Source organism: Schistocerca serialis, chromosome 6, assembly GCF_023864345.2.
Source record: "Schistocerca serialis cubense isolate TAMUIC-IGC-003099 chromosome 6, iqSchSeri2.2, whole genome shotgun sequence".
Classification (NCBI taxonomy): domain Eukaryota; kingdom Metazoa; phylum Arthropoda; class Insecta; order Orthoptera; family Acrididae; genus Schistocerca; species Schistocerca serialis.
Window position 1 is genome coordinate 148633568 of NC_064643.1, and position 19566 is coordinate 148653133.

The 19566-nt window shown below is 45.1% G+C and overlaps 1 long non-coding RNA gene across 1 annotated transcript in view; it reads left to right on the forward strand.

The window, feature by feature from the left end:
* Positions 1–19566, forward strand: part of LOC126484406 (uncharacterized) — a 130204-nt gene that overhangs the window by 60966 nt on the left and 49672 nt on the right. The window contains exon 2 of the long non-coding RNA XR_007587849.1: positions 2233–2294. This is a non-coding gene — a long non-coding RNA (uncharacterized LOC126484406). The remainder of the gene's footprint in view (positions 1–2232; positions 2295–19566) is intronic.

Sequence of the window (19566 nt, forward strand, 5' to 3'; positions counted from 1 at the left end):
AGCTGGTTCTTCTTATTGTCGGTGGACAATACTTCGCTGAGTTGCACTCCATAGTCTGCATAAATGGAATTTAGAGTATCTAGTAGCCACATGGGATCAAGTCCACGAGAACCTCAATGGCATAAATTTGGCCAGGAAGCAAAAGGAGCGGAGGCGCAAATTTCCTGATCACTGTGTTGTGTCATGGTGTTCTTCGTTAAAACACAACTAAGCGTGAGTGTTGTAAACAGAGATCCGAAGTTTCCGAAGTTTTGGCATTATAAATCGTTCAAATGCGCACGCAAAAAGGTTTGCAAGTAGCTAAAATAGGCAATAAAAGGCAACGTAGTGGAACCTTACGATATGCCTGTTTATTTAGTAGGTTGCACAATTCAGAATGTAACAAAATTTGCTATTTGCATTAACATCGTCTTGTATTGTATTTTAAAGTAAATTTAAAGTTTTAAACAAAATGCTGATTGTGCTTGACAGAAAAATGAATCTTTCTTGAATGCCTATTCATTACATTTCTTATCGGCATATTTATTGCACATGACAAACAAATGTTGTTTTATATTTGTTGTGGACTGGCAAGACAGCCAGTCCACAGTGACGGGTAACCGAAAGGCACGCGCTTAAACTCACGCAGGCTGGCGTGAGGTCTGAAACAGGATACGTAATGAATGCTATAAAGAAAAGTACGTAGCTGCTGGAATACTTAACTTTAATCCTCGATTGGTGAACATTGGTCTTGTTAATGTACATGCTTCATTAGATACATAGCAAAGGATAAATGGCGCCTTGCTAGGTCGTAGCAATTGACTTAGCTGAAGGCTATGCTAACTATCGTCTCGGCAAATGAGAGCGTAATTCTTAGTGAACCTTTCCTAGCAAAGTCGGCTGTACAACTGGGGCGAGTGCTAGTAAGTCTCTCTAGACCTGCCGTGTGGCGGCGCTCGGTCTGCTATCACTGATAGTGGCGACACGCGGGTCCGACGTATACTAGCGGACCGCGGCCGATTTAAAAGCTACCACCTAGCAAGTGTGGTGTCTGGCGGTGACACCACAATATTTTCTGGAGTCAGCTTGAATCAGATAATACATAATTCATATTAGAAAATTATTTCTCATCATTTATAAAAAATGGTACAAATGGCTCTGAGCTCTATGGGACTTAACATCTGAGGTCATCAGTCCCCTAGAACTTAGAACTACTTAAACCTAACTAACCTAAGGACATCACACACATCCATGCCCGAGGCAGGATTCGAACCTGCGACTGTAGCGGTCACGAGGTTCCAGACTGTAGCACCTAAAACCGCTCTGCCACACCGGCCGGCTCATCATTTACACGGTCAAGTGGAGGAAAGCTAAGAAATTGAAATATTGTAAGGTTCGTATCTACTGCAACACAATTGTCACCGTCTGTAGAATTTTTTATATCTTTCTAAGTTTGTCAAGATTAGGTTTTTTCCAATACACAAACCATAATTAATGAACACAATTTCCATTGCACACTCTCCAATTTTTGCACGGCACCATTCATATTTCGGCAAAGGCTGCCATGTTTCTTGAAGCTGACATGTCATTTGTAGCGGGAACCGGAACTCTGCCGCAATGAAAGGTAACTCATTTCTCAGTTTCGAAAATTCGAGGTGTTTCTGCGCTGCTCAGCTGAAGATGTTTCATCCTCCAACGCGATGACCACCTTATATTCGTGAAGTCTGGATCGTAGTAAACTGCTGCTGAAACTCATGTCCTACATCTCGTTATGATAGACTCAGGTAGCCGAGGTGTATCTGGTGCAACATCTTCTGCATCCTTGACGGATCTTCTACAAAGACCCTATTTATAAATGGAAATCTGTTTGTCGACATCCGCAAACGAGTTTCAGATCTCTTCTGAGCCACTACCAAAACAATGTGCTACAGACATTTTATTCATATTATTGAGTGGATAACCTTCAATTCTGTAAGATGTAAGTTTTCTGTCACCTATAAAATTGTTGTCATAAGCTAAAATAGCTCAAAACTGTCCAACTAATTAATATAAAAAAAATCTAATTTTATTCTTTGTATAACTATCGCAAAATCATCTCTGCGAGAATGTATACTTAGAACGTGTTATTCACTTTCTGTTAAGATAGAACGCAAAGCCTCAGAGGGACATATAGCATTTCAGTTTGGCAGGATACTCACAAGCGATCACCAGTCCAACAATAACTTAACGTTGTTTCATCTTTTTCTTTCACAGACTACCATTGGCACCGCGAGTAGTCGTGTTGCTTCACGTTCGACATCCAACAACAAAAGATTGTAAGTATATAACAATTTTTCTGTAATAATAAGCTGACTGTTAAATTTGTTCTTTTTCTTCAAAAACCCCGGTCAATTTTTACGGGCGTCTGGAAGTTGTAAGTACAGAAATGAAATGAGCGTAGGGCATCGTTGGCCGGGAAGCACCGTCCGCGGAAATACGGCCGCCAAGTGGAAGTCTTGAAACTTACTGGCAGATTAAAACTGTGTGCCCGACCGAGACTCGAACTCGGGACCTTTGTCTTTCGCGGGCAAGTGCTCTACCATTTGAGCTACCGAAGCACGACCTACGCCCGGTCCTCACAGCTTTACTTCTGCCAGTATCTCGTCTCCTACCTTCCACACTTCAAGTGGAAGTGTTATTTCAGTCGATGCCACACTGGGCGGCTTGATGAGGATGAAATGATGATGAAGACAACACAACACCCAGCCCCCGAGCGGAGAAAATCTCCAACCCGGCCAGGAATCGAACCCGGGCCCGCTTGCATGAGAAGCGATCACGTTACCACCCAGCTAAGCAGGCGGACGGAAGTACGGAAATCTAGCAGGGCGACCTGATGGGAACAAAAGAGCGGTGTCAGCTGTTAGAAGTTGCATTAGAAATTCTAGGAAGACATTCATTATACACGTGGCTTTTCTTTGGACAGGTGCTGTCTGCAGAAAATCAGTATGGGATATATAGGTCAGCCTTGATGCAAAAGTCTTGGGTATTTCCAAAGGTGTCACATAATAAACTGACGCCAGGATACTCTCTTAAAATTTACTGAGTCTCCGGATTGCAACAGTAATTTGTTTCGGAACATGAGACATCATGTAAATTCATAATTTACATTTTAATAATAACATGATCTCGTGTTGAAGATAACATGCTGTATGAAAAACACAACAAACCAGGGAAGTAGTGCCGCTCAGGAAGGATATCGTGCTGAATGATTCCAAAACTAATTTTTAATTCCAATATTTGACAATTCTTGAATGGAACATGAAAAAGTGTGTGCTTGTGTACGTCTGTATGTATGTGTGTGTGTGTGTGTGTGTGTGTGTGTGTGTGTGTGTGTTTGTAAGTACCTTCCATCACACATAGCGAAGTGGCTTGGTGAGTGTACATGTAGATGCAGATATCTTGGCACCGTCCCCAAATCCTTTAGAGGAATTTTTTTGTTACACGTCCGATACTTACATCTTGTTTGACCTTGTTAGAGATGTTCGAAACTTACATAATACAAAACGGCATATAAATGTTGCTTTGCATCATTACGTTCTAAATTTCAAAAATGGCTCTGAGCACTATGGGACTCAACTGCTGAGGTCATTAGTCCCCTAGAACTTAGAACTAGTTAAACCTAACTAACCTAACGACATCACAAACATCCATGCCCGAGGCGGGATTCGAACCTGCGATCGTAGCGGCCTTGCGGTTCCAGACTGCAGCGCCTTTAACCGCACGGCCACTTCGGCCGGCTTTCTAAATTTCGCCAAGTAACTTCCTGCGACGGTTCAGTCACTAGTTAGGGTCACGTCTACGATCTGTTGAGAGAGAGAGAGAGAGAGAGAGAGAGAGAGAGAGAGAGAGAGAGAGAGAGAGGATGGGGGGTGGGAGAGAGGGAGGGGGGGGGCTTGCTTCCTTCAAATATCATTAAGAGAGCCGCTGAGATCAACGTTTCTCTCCGCCAGAATGATCACCATCAACTGTGTGTCATATCCCCGAACTATGAGACGTTACGGAGAAATCTAGAACTTAACCGAGACATTTGCGCGAAGTCTGGTAATTGGGAACGGTACGCCACAACTTCTCCTTCCTTTTCTGCTCATATTCTGTCAGGGAATTTGCCTTCCGCCGCCACAGTTTGTATCGGCTGCCTCGAAGTCGAACGCCGTCGCAGAAGCGTGATGTCGTCAGTCTCAGCTGCGATTGCTGACTACTTCTCGCTCCTTCTTTTGTGGCGTTTATTCTTCCCGTCTGGACATTGTTTAAATCCGGTAGTTGCCTCTTTTTCTCGTCTTCTAGTGTATCCTTCGTCTGCTTTGGGCATCTCCGTGAGGCCTGCGCCTCATCTGGCGCTGACTATCGTTAGGCACCAGCTGGGCTCTCGAGCGCAGATGGAGCAACTGGTGGGGTCGTGAAACCGATGCCCTCATTTGCCAACGCGGTGTTCAGCTCAACCTGCAAGAGCCGTCGCAAGTCTAATGGCGCCACTAGGCAGTGTCTACGCTTGTTTTCAATAGTATTAGTTAATCTTTTCCTTGTTGGAAAAGACGATGGTGCTTTAGCATCTTGTTGTCCATGAGAGAATTACAGGAAAGGTTATCGGGATTTACGTCCCGCAGACGGCATTGGAAAATGGAATCAAATTCCGGTTGGGGGTGACGGGAAACTTACCAAAAAAAATCATCCATGTATTCGGTGATTCAGAGAAATCACAGAAAAGCTCAATTTCGATGACCGGACCGGGATTTGATCAGCGGCCTTCAATGAATGAATACTGTATCACTCAGTTCGGTACTGGAGAGCGTCTCTACATCTATTCTTTGTAAATGACAGTCAGTGGGTGGCAGAGGGAACTTCACAACGTACCACTGGATTTGTCCGTTCCACTGGTGAGTGGAGCACGGGAAGGATGATTGCTTAGATACCTCTCCGTGAGGTGTAATACATAATCTTGCCATCACTAGACCTACGGGAACGATTCGTGTAGTTCTAAAATATTTCTAGATTTGTCACTTAATGCAGGTTCTCAAAATATTGTTTCGTACCCTTTTGTGGTATAGCCACCGTCTGTCTTCAAGTGTGCCAATTCAGGTTTTTCAGTATATACAGGACGCTCTCCTGTGGGTGCAACAAACTTGCGAGCTTTCCTTCATCCTTTCTCTGCGTAAGCTTAATAACCCTCTCACAAGGAAACATAACAAACTCGACCTCATATTTTAAGGAGAAAAAAGATAACTTGCGGATATCAACCCCGAGCAGTGGATCCTGAGTGAAATTTGGGTCATAATTCTGATATTGTGCAGTTACGACCTTGCGGCAGTACAGCTTTTAAACTTTCGCGTGCGTCGGTTGTTTGTCACTCCCTCGGCCCCACAGGAGCCGCCTAATGCCCGAGCGCGAAGTACTGTACAGTGGAGTTAAGAAGAGGTTTGCGAAACACTGTTTTCACGTGGCTAACATGCCTTGTTCACTGTGAGAAAGGGCGCGGTTTCCAACCTGTAGCTGCTGCCAGACATTTATTTACTTTGAACGTTATGTTTTGATTCACAAATGTAGTGTGAATGAATGAACGAATTAGTATATAATTAAAGAAGTAGCGTCGCTGTTGTGCATTATTTTACTTCGATCTTCAAATGGTTCAAATGGCTCTAAGCACTGTGCAATGATATTTGCTCCTCTCTGGTTACTGTACTATCTACAGTACTTTGATCTTATTCAGGTGCTGCCTTTGCTGTACGTAGTCATGTCATTTGACAAATTCACGAAGTCCATATTTTTCACCATTTAGTTTAGCTTCCCTGTTCGTGTACTACAAAATTTCGCGATCGAATGCGTTTTCTGGTGCCTAGCGTTGCTGGATTCTGACGCTCAGGTTCCTGCCAGCGATTATTTCTGGCACTGGAAGGTCTGGAACGAAACTCTCACTCTTGTGACGCCAAAAAACGAACTGAGATACTGAGATAGTGACGTATAAGTCGTGGAGCTGGCTTGCAGCAGCCTGTGAGCCTTATAACATTTGCATGCTGACTTTGCCTTAGCTATTTTAGGCCCCGAGCATTAAATGTTAGGTACCATCCCTCACATGTTAACTTTCTTCTTGCTGTGAGAACTGCTGGCGCTTTAAACTATCATCACCTGATGGACTTTCTTTAGTTCAAGGCGTCACAATCTACCAATGACCTACCCAAGCTAGGAGCAAACTGTTACCAATATCGAGCACAAGTATCCTGCTTTCAGTAACGTCCGGATTGCCACAATGTGAAGGAAACAGCGTTTTGCAAGAATTTCAGAACTTGACAAGAAAACTATTAACTAGCTGATACGTAGCTGCAATTAATGCTTCCTTTAAGACGTCTTCTGCAACTGCAATGAGTCGCTGAACGTGTACACGCGTGTATTTTGAAGCACCATCCGGAGTCAGTTGTTGTCTTCTTACATTGATGAAATATTTTAGTCGTGCACTGCTATTGCTATAAAGATCGTGGCACAGAGTACTTTCTTTGGCACTATGTTTTACTTTCATGTTATTCGATTAACATATGAAGCATATTTTGTGCCATTGTGCTTGATGTTAGTGCTCTAAATGTATCTGCAAGATCTCTAAGCTAGCGATATGTAGAATACCGAAAACATATTTTTGTATTTCATCTTGAAAAATGAGTTCTTGGTGTTTTCTGTTTAGGTTTGTACTCTGAGACACTTGTCCCATCTTAGCGACACGGAACAATGAAGTCTACAGCACTCTGGCGTTAAATCAGTGCAATGTGTGATTAAGACCTTACGCCGGTGTCTGAAATGTAATGCAACACATCTGCGTGCTCGTAACGTGGCTGTTGTGTACTCTGGAACTGGTTTCCTGTGTCAGGGAGGTGTTCGTTTCCTCCAACCTGAAGACAATGTGCTGGTGTTCTACTAGCCTTCTAAACAGGCTGTGGGTGAGGCGATACGACGCCTGCCCCAGGGAGAGTGATCTTCGCAATATGACAGGCTCCGCCACCTGATGGAAACAAACCTTTTAAAAGCCCTGGTAGGAAATGATGTTTTCCGATGGAAAATTGTCGGTGAAATTGCCTCCATGCAGCTATTGAGTCTTATTGGTTGAAAGATGGGTTGTTGAAACAATTTTCGCGAAGCACTTTGGAACCCGTGAAATCGGGCGAGCTAATCGACAGCGTGCCTGTGGCTGATTTGGGGGTGGGGGGAGTACTGACCTTTGTGGACAGATAATGGGTCGAGAATATAATTGATTTCTGGTTGGGAGATTTAGTGATCTGCTGTAACCAGGGAAACACTGCGAAAAACTTGGGGAGAACTGGGAAGTGCCTACTACCCCCCCCCCCCCCCCCCCGTCCTCCCCCCCGTGCGCCGATATAGTGTTCTGCGAGGTAGTGTTAGATAAATGTGACTAGTGAAGTTTGATTGATGCCGATATATTTCTTTCGGTTTGGTGGAAACTTGAAGCGTATTTTTTTTATTTTTTGACATGTTGCGTTTTAATGGCATTGATGATACATTTTTGTGGACATTATCGTTGAAAATTGTTAGAAGTAAGTTGGACGCGGGTTACGAACTGTTAGCGGTGTACATTTTTGAGTCCGGCGAGCGGATCTCAAAATCTTTGGTAACCAGTAAACTGCAACTCCGATTCCACAAAGAACCCAACTCTTATGTATAAAATATCCGTTTCTTGCAGCTCCATATTTATAACGTCATATTCTCTGAAATATAAGTCGCAGAGTGATACAATTTTGCAGGTGCATACAATGCCATATAGGGTACTGTCCGCAGTATGTCTTGAAGAAGTAATAAATTGAAACGTCGTTTCTGATACTGAAGTCTGACTGCACGTACAGTGTAAACGTAGTAAGCCATAAGCTTTTCCTCGTTTCATTATTTTGTGGAAGGTGTCAACAAAAACGAGTTGCAGAATGTTTTGAAATGATGTATAAAATTTGTAGGGAGTCGCTAAATGTTCTCACTCTCAAATACTGGGTGAACATCGTCTACATCTACATACATACTCCGCAAGCCACCGTATGCTGCGGGGATAGTACCACTACTAGTAATTTCCTTCCCTGTTCCACTCGCAAATAGGGCGAAGGAAAAACGACTGTCTGTATGCCTCCGTATGCGCCCTAATCTCTCTAATCTCATCTTCGTGGTCCTTACGCGCAATGTGCGTTAGTGGCAGCACAATCGTTCTTCACTCAGACTCAAATGCCGATTCTCTTAAACTTTCTCAGTAGTGCTCCTCGAAAAGAACGTCGCCGTCTCTTTAGTGATTACCATTTGAGTTCCCGAAGCATATCCGCAATATTTGGGCGTTGTTTGGATCTACCTGGAACAAGTCCGACAGGGCGTCGCTCAATTACTTCTATGTTTTCCTTTAATCGGACCTGGTGCGTATCCTAAACACTATATCACTGCTCGACAACGGGTCGCACTAGTGGCCTATATGTGGTCTCCTTCACAGGTGCGCCACGTTTTCCTACAATTCCCCAATGAAGCGAAGTGGACCTTTCGCCTTCCTTACTAAAATCCTGTCATGCTCATTCCATTTCATGTTGCTTTGCGACGTTACGCCTAGATATTTAATCGTCCTGACTATGTCAAGCAGCACGCTGCCAATACAGTTCTCGAGCAATATGGGTTTGTTTTTCCAACTCACCTGCATTAACTTACATTTTTCTACGCTTACAGTTAGCTACCATTCATCACACCAACTAGAAATTTTGTCTACGTCATCTCGTATCCTCCTACAGGCACTCGGTGACGACACCTTCCTGTACACCAAAGCATTATCAGTAAACAGCCGCAGACTTTTGCTTACTCTGTTTGCCGAATCATTACGAGTAATGCATGTAGAAACCAATAGGGATCCTATCACGCTTCCTGGGGCACTTCTCGAGATACCCTTGTTTCTGATGAACACTCGCCGTCGAGGACAACATACTGAGATCTGTGACTTACGAAATCCTCGAGCTAATCACATATCTGAGAACCTTTCCGTGTGCTTATACACTAGTTAACACTCGGCAGTGCGGCATCATTTAAGATGTGTTATAGTCGCAGGATATCATGTGAGAAAAGGGCAAGCTCAGTTTCGCACGAGTGATGCTTTCTAAAACCATGCTGATTTGTGGATAGTAGATTTTTCCCTCCCAAGGAAATTTATTATATTAGAACTGAGATTATGGAAATTTGGAAATTTGTGGTAAGATCTTATGGGACCAAACTGCTACCGAGCGAGGTGGCGCAGTGGTTAGCACACTGGACTCGCATTCGGGAGGACGACCGTTCAATCCCGCGTCCGGCCATCCTGATTTAGGTTTTCCGTGATTTCCCTAAATCGCTCCAGGGAAATGCCGGGATGGTTCCTTTGAAAGGGTACGGCCGACTTCCTTCCCCGTCCTTCCCTAACCCGATGAGACCGATGACCTCTCAGTTTGGTCTCTTCCCCCAGACAACCCAACCCAACCCCCCCGCCCCCCCCCCCCAAACTGCTGAGGTCATCGGTCCCTAAGCTTACATACTGCTTAATGCAATTTAAACAAACTTATGCTAAGGTCAACAACACACCCATGCCCGAGGGAGGACTCGAACCTCTGACGGGGTAAGCCGCGCGGACCGTGACAACGTGCCCTGGACCGCGCGGCTACCCCGCGCAGCTGAGATTATGTTCAACGATTCTACAGCAAACCGATGTTAGGGATAGTAGTCTGTAATCTTGCGGGTCCGTTCTTTAACCCTTCTTCTTTACCCTACAATAGGAGTAACCTGCGACATTTTTAAAGTAGCTTGGGACTTTTCGCGAGAGTTTCGCGATAAATGCAAGCTAAATAAAGGACCTATGCTGCATGGTACATTTCGTAAAAACGAATTGGGATTCCATCAGGACTTGGCGACATATTTGCTTCCAACTCATTCAGTTGTTTCCCTACACCAGGGACCTTATTATTATGTCCTCCATACAGCAGTCTGTGCGATGGTCAAACGACGGTATGTTTGTACGATTCTCCTGCGTGAACGATTCCTTAAATGAGAAATTTAAAACTTCAGCTTTCATTTTGCAATCTTCTACTGCTACGCCAGATTGGTCAACGTGTGACTGGACAGAAGCCTTAGACCCACTTAACGATTCTACGTATGACCAGAATTTTCGCTGCTTCTCGACAAGATCTTTTGCTAAGGTATGACGGTGGCAGTTTTTACAAACACCAGAATTTCTATTAACTTTTGGCCGTCATAATTTGAGCTTTCTCTTTTGAATCGAGAGTGCAATAGCCTTTGCTTCTTGAGCGTTTTTCGAATTTAATTGTTAAACCAGGGTGGTTCTCTTACGTCCTTAATCCACTTGCTCGGCACATACTTCTCCAGAATATGTTTACATTCCATTTAAACTTAGCTCGTAATTCCTGTATGTCCATCGTACTTGAACTAAATGTCAGTTCATTTTCTAAGAGGGATCCTAATAACTGTCTATATGCTCTTTCTAGCAGAAAAACTATCCTAGCTTTCTTGATTGATTTATTAACTAAAGTAAACACTATGATGACATCATGATCACTAATCCCTGTCGCCGGCCGCGGTGGTCTCGCGGTTCTAGGCGCGCAGTCCGGAACCGTGCGACTGCTACGGTCGCAGGTTCGAATCCTGCCTCGGGCATGGATGTGTGTGATGTCCTTAGGTTAGTTAGGTTTAAGTAGTTCTAAGTTCTAGGGGACTGATGACCACAGCAGTTGAGTCCCATAGTGCTCAGAGCCATTTGAACCATTTTTGAATCCCTGTCTTCACTCTGACGCAGTCGATTAGATCAGGCATGTCTGAAGCTACAAGGTCTAAAATATTTCCATTGCGTGTGGGGTGCCCAACTAGTTGCTCAAGACATTTTGCGGAAAACTGTCGATCGCCCACTGCAACGAGTCCATAGACGTCCAAGTCTATACTCGATAGGTTAAAGTCGCCTCCAATTAATATTGCATGATCTGCGTATTTCCGCGCTACTTACTGACCTTAGAATTTCTTTCAAAGACTCTATAAACGTCGCAATTGAATCGGGTGTCCGGTTAAAACATCCAGCAGTTAACTGTATTTCACCTAGACCTGTTAAACACGATGAGACTGTGTAATTAGCGCCTGAGTTACTCTGGCTCAAGAGATATACAAAGTTTCTTAATGTAATACTTGTGTTACTGTATTAAAGCTTCAACATAAAATGATACTTCTTCCTGAGTAGATTACTACAGCTTTTAAAATGTTTAAATTCGGTCAATGCTGGACATCAAATTTTTGTTGTCTTTGGAAGACTATAGATAGGCAACCTTGAACTGGGATCGTGTTCTGAAGAGTCGCTTACTAATATAGATTACGTAATAGGCCTTAATTATTTACTGTAGAACAGCGAGAAGTTTAACCCTGTCTTGCGGGCAAAAGCGACGCTAGTAACGCTTGCTTAACCGGATTTTCTAGTGTTAGGGCGAAACGCGTTGCATGCAGTTGATAAGTGACGTAGGCACACTGCACATGAGCAAGTCATCGACTGCAGTTTCACATTTACTAGGCTTGCAGTCTTTTTGTTTGCGACGTGTTGTCTCCGAATTAAATTAAACATAGTGCCCATCCTCTGACTCTGAGAAAGGTTTCCCGGACATGTACCGCAGCTGGAAATACCCCTGAAATATTTCCAACTGGATCTCCCTCTACCCCACAACCAGATCGCCTAGTACATGGATGAAAAGTCACTGGCTGTACATCGATCACTACTCTATTAGCCTGCTCCACCTGAGAGCAGCAGTCCACACAATTAATCCAGATCCGTGAATAAACTCTTCTAGTAGTCTGTAAGGCAGGACGTCGCGCAGTTTGTCGTGCGCTCCACCCATCCCTAAGTCGTCGTCCCACGTGAGTGAACTATTGCGCGGACGCGGCGCGCAACGGGACAGCTGGAATATTCCAGAGATCCAGCGCGAAGCGGTGCAATGCAGTTGCTCCGTCCTGCGTGTGCAGCATAGCTGCGCTACGCGAATTGTCGGCGCAGCGCTTGAGCGGACGTGTCGGCCGCTATGAAATACGAGGTGTGTACCGTTTTGAAATTAAAAAAAGACGTGCTAATGTTGTATCTCAATAATTTTATTTTCACATGAAAGACTGTACCTTAATCTACTTTTCTACATAATTTCTGTCAATATTGAGGCACTTGTCATAACGTTGTACCAGTTTTTGAATATCCTCCTCATAGATGTCTGCCGCCTGACTCGTTAACCACTGCATCACCACTGTTTTGACTTCATTCATCGTCTTGAAGATGCTGACCGCCCAGGTGTTTCTTCAAGTGCACGAATAGATGGAAGTCACTGGGCGCAAGATCGGGGCTGTACGGAGGATGATCTAGAGTTTTCCATCGAAAAGGTGTGATGAGATCTTTGGTCTGATTCGCCGCATGCGGACGGGCATTGTCTTGCAGCAAAACGATGCCCTTGCACAACTGCCATGGACTGTTGCTTTGATTCTGGTGTGACGTAGGCCACCCATGTTTCATCGCCCGTAACAGTTTGGCTTAAGAAATCATCACCGTCGTTGTGGTACCGCTCAAGGAAAGTCAATGCACTGTCTAAACGATTGGTTTTGTGCACATCCGTCAACATTTTCGGTACCCAACGTGCGCACAATTTTCGGTGATTCAAGTGCTCGGTCACAATTCCATTGTGGTGTCACTGCCAGACACCACACTTGCTAGGTAGTAGCCTTTAAATCGGCCGCGGTCCATTAGTATACGCCGGACCCGCGTGTCGCCACTGTCAGAAATTGCAGACCGAGCGCCACCACACGGCAGGTCTAGAGAGACGTACTGGCACTCGCCCCAGTTGTACAGCCGATGTTCATAGCAATGGTTCACTGACAACTACGCTCTCATTTGCCGAGACGATAGTTAGCATAGCCTTCAGCTACATTTGCTACCACCTAGCAAGGCGCCGTATCAATTGATATTGAGATTCTATTAATGTATCATCAAGAGCGATGTTCTACAAATGTGGATTAAAGTTAAGTATTCCAGAAGCTACGTACTTTTCTTTATAGCATTCATTACGTATCCTGTTTCAGACCTCACGCCAGCCTGCGTGAGTTTAAGCGCGTGCCTTTCGGCTTCCTCTCATTGTGTCTAGGCTGTCTTGTCTAGACACAACAGCCATACAAAACACTACGAGAAACAGGAAAGTCATCCCGCAAGGAGGAAATCGTAAAGCGTCTGTTCTCTTTCACCTTATTGTCCCCTTCCTGCACCAAACTTTCATTAACGACCGAAGGACGCCCACTCCGTTGTTCATCATGCACATTTGTGCGGCCATCTTTAAATGCTCTTTCTTACCATTCCATCACTCATAATGTTTTCTCCGTAAACTGCGCAGATCTCACGATGAATATCGATCGCTTTTAGGCCTTTAGCACTAAGAACTCTTATAACAGCCCGTACAGTCGGCGGGACTGACGATTATCGGAGGCACCTTAAACACTCAGTACACAACGTAAACAAGGAAGAATCAGACAGTAATGGCGTCAGTGCGTAGATTAAGGTACAGGCTTTCATGTAAAAATAAAATTATTGATATATCTTAGCACGTCCTTTTTAAATTTCAAAGCGGTACTTACTTAAAAAACACGCCTCGTACTTTATCATCCGATTTAAAACTCTTCAGTGAAACAATTTGATTCTTTTGCAGATTCTTTGCTCGATAACGGCCTGAATTTCTCTTCGTTATTTTGTCATACGCTGTCCAGTCACACTAATATGACCACCTATCAAAAGCCTGAACACCCAACTTTTCAGCGGCGACGACTGCAAGAGATACAGGACGAGAGTCAGTGAGGTTCTGGTAGGTACCTAGAGAGATGTGGAACCATGCTGACTCCAGTGCCGTAGTGGTACACTAAGTTTCGATGTTGAAGATTTATGGCGCTAACAGCCCAGACGAGGTGGACTCCTGGATTCTCGATTGGGTTTAAATCTGCGGAGTTTGGTGGCCACGAGAGTATGATAAACTCGTGCTGGTGCTTTTCGAACTACGCACGTACAATGAAAGCTCTGTGTCACGTTGCATTGTCTTGCTGGTAAACGCCATTGCTCGCGACGAAAAACAAACTCCATGTAGGGGTAGATATGGTCCCCAGAATACATGCACTCTTGTGTTGATCCATTGCGCCTTCCAGAATGACGAGACCACCCAGTGAATGTCCTCCATCCTGGACGATTGTTGTAGGGTATTTGCTTTCAGAAGTTTCGCGATGTACACCTGCCTGGTGGAGCATAAAACGAGAAGCACCTGAAGAGGCCACCTGTCGTCACTCTGTGGACGTCCAGTTGTGGCACTGGCGTGAAATGTGAGCCTCGGTCGGCAGTAAACTGTAGTCGCTATGATCGCAAGAACCAGGAGTCTGCTGCAGAGGCCTATACGCAGCACCGTTCCCTGTACTGTCGTTGATGAGACAGTGACTTTAGCCCCTTGGAACAGCTAGATGAACAGTTGCGCGTCTGTTCGCCCGTACACATCTCCACAGCCGTTGTTCACCGTGTCATCTATGTCCTTTGGTACATCACAGATGCCTCGGCGCCAATTTTGGTTAGCGGCACTTTGCCATGCACGGTGTAGTTTAACCATGGTGACACGAAAACAGTTTACAAACTTTGCCGGTTTGGAAATTCTTCCACCCTTGGCCCGAAAGCTACCCGATCATGCAATTTTTTACGTCAACTAAATCACTAAGATGCTGCATTACGATAGGGACTGTACTGTTGTCCGCGCCCCCCCCCCCCTCCGGCACACGCTTTATATACCCTCCATTTCTAGTGATGCCCTCAGTGAGCTGTCATTGCACATTAACGCCAAACATAGTCGTTGGTCACGTTAATGTGACTGGATGTGTAGTTGCAGTGGTACATCAACTTAAGTAATTCACTACACGAAATTTTAAGAGTTTGCAGAGGTAAAAACGCCTTATGTAGACTTTGAGTAGGGTTCACTTCTGGTGGTACATTCCTGGGTAGGAAATGTAGCTAATATATCGGAATAATATTTCAACTATCTATCTCCGTTTATGAGATATTGGCGTGTATGTCTACCGGAGGGACGTGTGCAGTTCTGTCATTGTGCAACGTGAATCGGTGTTAGTAATAACCGTGGTATTTCATAAACGATTCAGTATATCGAAACGAGATTATTTGTAAATGGCAGCTCACAAAGAGATGTGATTAATACTCATCTTCATAGAACAATAGGGTTTTCGATGGAATGGTGTACTTCAACAGCATTTAATATCTTGTGAAAGAAGACTACTTTGGCACTGCTCACATTAATACTTCAAATAGTCTGTTTGGGCTATTTGGCCGTAATGGAAATCTCTTTGTTGTTACATCACAACATTTTATCGCTAATTACCTAAATATTTTAGTTATTTGCGGTTTCCATCGAGACCGTTTGTTAATTTACAAGCTTTAGAGTGCTTTGCAGCTGAGTGTAATGATATTGATTGCCAAATTACCGAATATCCTCTTGATTAACTGGGATGCATGAGAGAGATCATAATTAAAAATACTTTAATATGAAATTAGTGCCTCCTTTGATCGGTCTACGTATCGTTGTATGATACTTGGAATCAGCCAGAAAAGCTCCCCTGAGCAAAATACATCAGATGCGAACGGCAAAAACCCCTAATAACTGGTAAAATGGGAAGTGCCTTTTGCCATGCACTTCACTTGTTTGAACAGACCAAATGTAAATGTACGCAACGTTGTTGAACGGCACTATCCGAATTTCATACATTGTTACTTGAAACACAAACCGCAAACCACGTCCACTTCGCGCGAAAATATCAAACCGCTAATGGCGTCTGCTTCGCCGCATCGTGCGTCCAGCGTGCGCTTAGGCTCCGATATCGGTGGATTCCACCGACGATCAACGTCGGCCGATCTTTTCAAATCAGTATGCCACTACGTGCGATGTCACATATAGCCGATCTCATCTCCCGAACGTATAGGTTTCGTACGACAATAGGTGAAATGCAAATCAATTTGTTTCCTTCGGTCAAATAGACGTTCTCGTACACGATATATGGAGCGTGAGACACTGATAAGTTTAGTACAAGAAAGTGAATTTGTGGCATCCTGACGATGAAAATATCATAGCCGGGTTATAGGTCGCAATCTGGGGACTGAAATGGCAGGTTTATTCGAAACCGCAAACAGACAAAATCTTTATTGGAAATTTTAGGCACAGATTACAACCTGAAAAAATGATTAGTTTAAGCGAAAAGGATGGCGTATCTTACATGCTTATAGCTACTGTACTGGATGTTTTTTGTGTTAGGTTGTCATTAGTTGTCTACAAATTATTATTACTGCTTACTGGCGTTTTAAGCCAGTTGGTTTAGTGATTCTGTTAATATGAGTGGTTTGCAAATGTGGTGTTCGATTTGTTGATGATGATGATTGTTTTTTGGGGCGCTCAACTGCGCGGTCATCAGCGCCCGTACAAAGTCCCAAGTTTTTCACACTCCAATTTTTTTACGCAGTCCAATCTAGCCATTATCACGATTGATGATGATGATGAAATAAGGGCCGGCCGGAGTGGCCGAGTGGTTCTAGGCGGTACAGTCTGGAACCGCGCGACCGCTACGATCGCAGGTTCGAATCCTGCCTCGGGCGTGGATGTGTATGATGTCCTTAGGTTAGTTAGGTTTAGGTAGTTCTAAGTTCTAGGGGACTGATGACATCAGAAGTTAAGTCCCATAGTGCTCAGAGCCATTTGAAATGATAAAGACAACACAAACACGCAGTCCTCGGGCAGAGAAAATCCAAAACTAGCTGGGAATCGAACCCGGAACCCATGTTCGGTATGTATTTCCACATTTAAATTCCCCAGGTTTTCTAAGTATCTTATGCTACACTTTGTACTTGTCTTTCACTCGTGTGCTAAATGACAGTCACTGAAGGTTAACTGACGTACGTTTGCACAACTTTAAATAAATATAGCGAAACTAGTGTTTACAACTTGCTTTCCAAGGTCACCACTAATTATCTCGAGTATGTAACAGAACGTTTCTCCCGTCATCTCATATATTGGTAAAGCTTTTTTAGTTATCCCTATAACTGAGGACAGAGTGTGCAGTACTATCCATGTTCTTTACGAGACAGGAAAGCTCATTCACATGGATTCGGCGTCTATTTAAGAGTATAAGCCGCTGTGCAGCACTTGTATCCAATCACAGAGGCACAGTGGTATCCACCCCACCCTAAGAGAGTAAAACCTAACCTAATTGCCGGCCGAAGTGGCCGTGCGGTTAAAGGCGCTGCAGTCTGGAACCGCAAGACCGCTACGGTCGCAGGTTCGAATCCTGCCTCGGGCATGGATGTTTGTGATGTCCTTAGGTTAGTTAGGTTTAACTAGTTCTAAGTTCTAGGGGACTAATGACCTCAGCAGTTGAGTCCCATAGTGCTCAGAGCCATTTTTGAACCTAACCTAATTATTTTTGAATACATTGTGGGTGTGAACAGTGATCAATGTGTTACAAATATTTAGTATCAAAAACAGTCTTGATCACAATTTATTTATTACGGTGACCGGTTTCGACCACTACTGTGGTCATCTTCAGACCAATGAGTAAGAACCTCCTTCTGGTGGTAAACCTAACCTACTTCACACATACAATAGATTCTAACCTAATGTAACCTAATCTCCTTGATCCTGCCAAAGACCGACGGAGGATATCGGACGCACTATGACCACTATGTCGGCCGATTTTACCGAGAGATATCTGGCGACGGTGTCTGACGACCATTTTCGGTGTCCCTGTGAACGCAGCCAGAAGGCAACCGCATAGCCTTGCGTTGAATGATTTATGGAAATCAGTAATCACATCTAAGCTACCTACAAGCTTTCCGACTCTCAGGAACGAACGAAGCAAGCTGCGGGAGCCATCCCAATTGATGGTGATACAGCGAAACGCAGCTTCGTCCGAGTGAGTCATACCCGTAGAGGTTAAAATCTAACCTACTTCATACATAAAGTAGATTATAACCTAACCTAATCCCCTTGATCCTGCCAAAAACAGACGGAGGACACTGGACGAACTATGACCACGCTATCGGCGGATATTACCGGGCGAACTCTGGTGACGGTGTGTGACGACCGTTGTCGGTGCCACTGTGATGATGATGATGATCGGTTTGTGGGCCGCTCAAATGCGCTGTTATCAGCGCCCGTACAAATTCCCAACCTTTGCCCAGACCAATCTCGCCACTTTGATGAATGATGATGAGATGATGAGGACAACACAAACACCAAGTCATCTCGAGGCACGTGAAAATCGGTGACCCCGCCGGGAATCGAACGCGAGACTCCGTGCTCGGGAAGCGAGAACGCGACCGCGAGACCACGAGCTGCTGACGGCGCATCTCTACCCGCCACCGCTACTAGTGCTTTGCACGACGTCGCAGAATCTCCGACGAGCGCCGGAACCACGTTTCAGTAATGCTGAACATGCTTCGAAATAATGAGTCGTACAGTTGGTTGAAATATTTATTTATTTCGCTTGTAAAAGACGTCATAGCCGAAATGTTATTCCTGGAACTGCGAGTGCGCACGTAGGACCACAAAAACAAACGCGACGCTTAGTTGCGGGCAGCATGGCGGCCGCCGAGCGAGCACACGGGGTGTTGTGTAATTCGCGCCAGTCACGGCGGCAGGTGGGGTAATTACTACTCATCCGCGCCAGCGCCAGCGCCAGCGCCGGCCGAGGCGCTGCCTTTCATCAGCGCGGACGCGCGAGGACCGCTTTGCCAACAGTGAGTCATCAGTTTCTGCTTCTCCTTTACGGACGGCGGGTTCCGGGTCTGCTTGTCGCCGCTGACAAACTATCGGCCGGCCGATCGCCGGATCTCACGGGAAAGCGAGTCGGCCGGCCGTTGGCTCTGCCTCTGCCTCTGGCTTTGTCCAGTCGGACGCCGGGCCGGCGCCTCGCTAGCTGAGCGACCCAAGGCCGACCCGCCGGCCGCCGGCCACTGTCCATTTACGGGCGCGACGTCAACGCCGCAAACTGGTTCCCCCGCAGTCTCCGACGACGATGCGCCTTGTTTGGATCAATTTTTTCCGCCGCTTGCCGCACGAGAAGTTGCTGCAGCCCGTGCGGTCGTCCCTCGGGAATATTCCCACGATCTGGGTGCGAACCGACAACCAGCTGTTCGTGGCACATGGGCGTCGCGTCAAGCTGCAGGCGAATCATTTCTTGACAGCCAAAGAAACAACGGAGACGTAAGCAGTCTAACTAGATCTTCAAAGCGCTGACTCACAGGCACACTTTACAAGCCATATCCTGAAAAATGGAAATACGGTTGACAAGGTAGTACAGAATCCAGTAAACTACGGACCATCGAGTACACCAACCTCCAAAGTGTGGCAGACTTGCGGCTACGAAGCTCACGAAGGGAAGGTATTACCTTATAACTTATCAGGATAACTGACGAACTTCTACTAAAAGAACCTTCCCCGTAGTACGTCTGTGGAGGGACGTTAG